We start from the raw sequence: 2,998 nt of genomic DNA, 5'->3' as shown, positions 1-2,998 counted from the left end.
CCACCCGCGGATGTCCCCCAGGCCTGGGTGTCCCCAGCCCCTCAGACCATCCAGGGTGGGGGTGTCTGGCAGGAGCCCCTCAGCTGCCCCGGAGGGAAGGACCCCGCTCTCCCAGAGCTCCCCCGATCCCGGAGCTGCCCCACCCCCTCCCAGCCCCGCAGCACATCTGGGACACCCCCGGAGCCTTCAAAGCCGTGTCTGGGGAGAGACGAAAGGCCCGGCTCAACTCCTGGCCGGAGATGAAAGGAAAACTCTCCCTCGGCGGCTGGAACGAGTTCCCGGTGCTTCGGAGCGGGGCTGCCGGGGCCCATTCCCTGCGCTGCCTTTCCAGAGGGATTCCGGGGCAGATTCCCGGGGTGGCCGTGGCCCGAGTGGGCTCCGGGCTCCCCACGGGGCTCCCGTGATGCTCCGTGGGTTCGGGGGGATGAGGGGCAAAGGGACGGGGAGGGAAAACTCCTTGAGGACGAGCCCGGGGCTGGGGAGCGGCTGCCGGGCGGATGCGAGCGACAGATTTTCCTCATTTCATCCCAGGAAATTCTATTCCGATTAAAAGGCGTTTGATCTCCACGGAGCAGGCGGGGGGGGGGGGGGTGGGGGGGGCGGGGTGGGGTTGGGTTTCTCTCCGATTGTTGGGCTTTATGGGGCTCATGGATCAGCTCAGAGCTCCCAGGATTTTGGGGCTGCAAAATGTGGAGTTGAATTTTGGGGTTTATGAAAAGGTGGAGGAGGAAGGGACGGAGCCACGAACACCCCGGGGTCCCCCCTCTCCCGGTTTTCCAAAAGGTTGATCCCTCTCCATCAGGGAAGGGGAACCCTCCAGCTCCACATCTTCTCCATCGTTAGGAATAAAAGGGTTTTTTCCAGGCTGGAGAAGGGAAACGTCCTGGTGTCGTGGGAGTTTGGGGTCCTCAGGGGGATCCCGGGGGTCTCATGGGATTTGGGGTTTCCTGAGGGCTGGAGGGGATGGATTTGGTTGGGGTTTATTGGCCTAAAAAAGGGGTAAAAGCCACTTAAAAGTGAGGCAGAGCCACCACAAGGGAAAGGCGGGAGGAGGGGGCTGCTATTTCCCTCTGGTCGTTATTCCAGCCCATTCCCGGCTTTCCAGCTCTTTTCCCCCATCCTTCTCTCCCGTTCCCGGTTGAGGAGGAAGAGGAGCATTGACCCTTCCATGGGAAGTGGCTCCAGCCCAGCTCCAGGCTGCGAAGGAGCAGAGGGACCCCCCGATGACCCCTCAGCCGAGCTGTGCCTTGGCCCCCTCAGGCTCTCCACAAACCCCATCCCGAAGGCTCTTCCCAGATATCCTAGCCCAGGGATTTTCAGCCTCCTCGTTAAGCACCGGGCCCATATTGAACCGTTTTATTCCCTTGGTTGCTCTCCAAGCTGAGAATTGTCCTAAAAATAACCATTCCCAGTTCTGTGTGTGATGTTGGCCCCCCTCTCCCAGCCCTGGCTCCGTCCCAGCTCCCCCAACTCCGGTGAGTTCATCCCGACACCAAAACTGCTCTGTTAGGGACCTTTAATCCCGCTGCCACTTCCTACCCAACCCCCTGGCTGGAGCACGGATTCCCTCGGGAACGGCGGCAGGACTGGGCTCGTGTCCATGTGTCCGGCGCCCTCCCAGCTGGCCACAGCCCCTGGGAGCCAGGAGACTCCTCTGGGATTCCTGACTCCAGCCCCAAGCTCTTCCTCAGGGACTCTTCCTCACCGTCTCCCTTGTCCCATCCTCTCTCTCCCTTCCAGACCCTCGGGATGCCGTGAGTGAGGTGGAATTTGGGGGATTTTCTGCTTTTTCCCAGCCAGGGAACAAAGGGCAAATCCAGGCTGAGCCAGCGCTGTGTCCAGGCGGATCCAGGGAGCAGGGACACCATGGTGGCATCGCCGTGTCCTGGAAGGCTTGGGGCACACTCCCTGTCCCTGGCTGTGCCTGGCACATTCCCGCTTCCAGCCCCCGTTCCCAGGGAACGGCGCAGACTTCCAGAGGAAGGATGGGACCCGCTGTGGCTCCATCAGGATTCCCCTGGGAACAGGGACCCGTGACCCTCCTGCAGGTCCCTCCAGGCCCGTCCCCAAGCTCAGCCTGTCCCCAAGGCCAGCAGCACCCCTGGGTCCCTCTGGAAGCCCCAGGACCCCTCTGCTGCAGCTCCTGGAGCTGAGGGACACCCCCAGAGCCACGCTGGGGACACCCAGCCGGGATTTGTGTCCCTGCACACGAGGACGGTGTCCCCAGCACCTCCCTCCCCCAGAGCCTCCTGGAGGGTCCCCCCAGCCCCACGAGGCTCATCCGGAGCCTTTGAGGCGCCGCTTCCGCCCTCGCCACATCTTGAGAGCAGATTGGGAAAATGCAAAAAATCTGTTGTTTTCCTTCGGGTGCCTTTGAATCCCTCCCCGGGCAGGAAAAGGGGGATCGGGGCCACCGCCGGACCCTCGGGAGGTGACGAGACCCCCCAGTGGGTCCCAGTGAGGTGCTGGTGACAGTGGGAGCCACGAGGGCTCTCCACGAGCCCAAATACCCCCTAAAATCCAGCAGAGGCTCCTCAGTTCCTGAAGATTCCTCACACTGTCCAGCGCCAGGGAGTAAGGAGCGCTGCAAATGGAAAACTGGGCAATTCCATGAAAAATGGGGCTGGGAAAGGCTGGTGCAGCTGGAGAACGGGGCAGGGTGGCTGGGACTTTGTGGGGCCTGTGGGGAGAGAAGGGGTCAGGGCGAGGGGACAGATTTGAGACTCCTGGGAAGTCTTTGGAGCCACTAGAACTTCTGTCCCCTCCTGTCCCAGTGCCAGGGAACGGGCAGGGAATTCCAGCCGGGAATTCCTTCCCTCGGAGCGAGACCTCACCCCAGGGCTGGGTCACTGTGGGGACTCGGGTCCCCCCTGCAGGGCCACGCTGAGCTCCTCGGTGGCCCCCGGGCACAGGGATGTCCCTGTTTTGGAGACGTCCCCGTTTTTGGGGTGTCCCAGGTGGTTTTGGGGTCTCGCTCGCGCCCCGGCCCCGCCCCGGG

The sequence above is a fragment of the Corvus brachyrhynchos genome, unplaced genomic scaffold, assembly GCF_000691975.1.
Source record: "Corvus brachyrhynchos isolate BGI_N302 unplaced genomic scaffold, ASM69197v1 scaffold933, whole genome shotgun sequence".
NCBI lineage: Eukaryota > Metazoa > Chordata > Aves > Passeriformes > Corvidae > Corvus > Corvus brachyrhynchos.
This window is presented reverse-complemented; position numbering follows the sequence as displayed.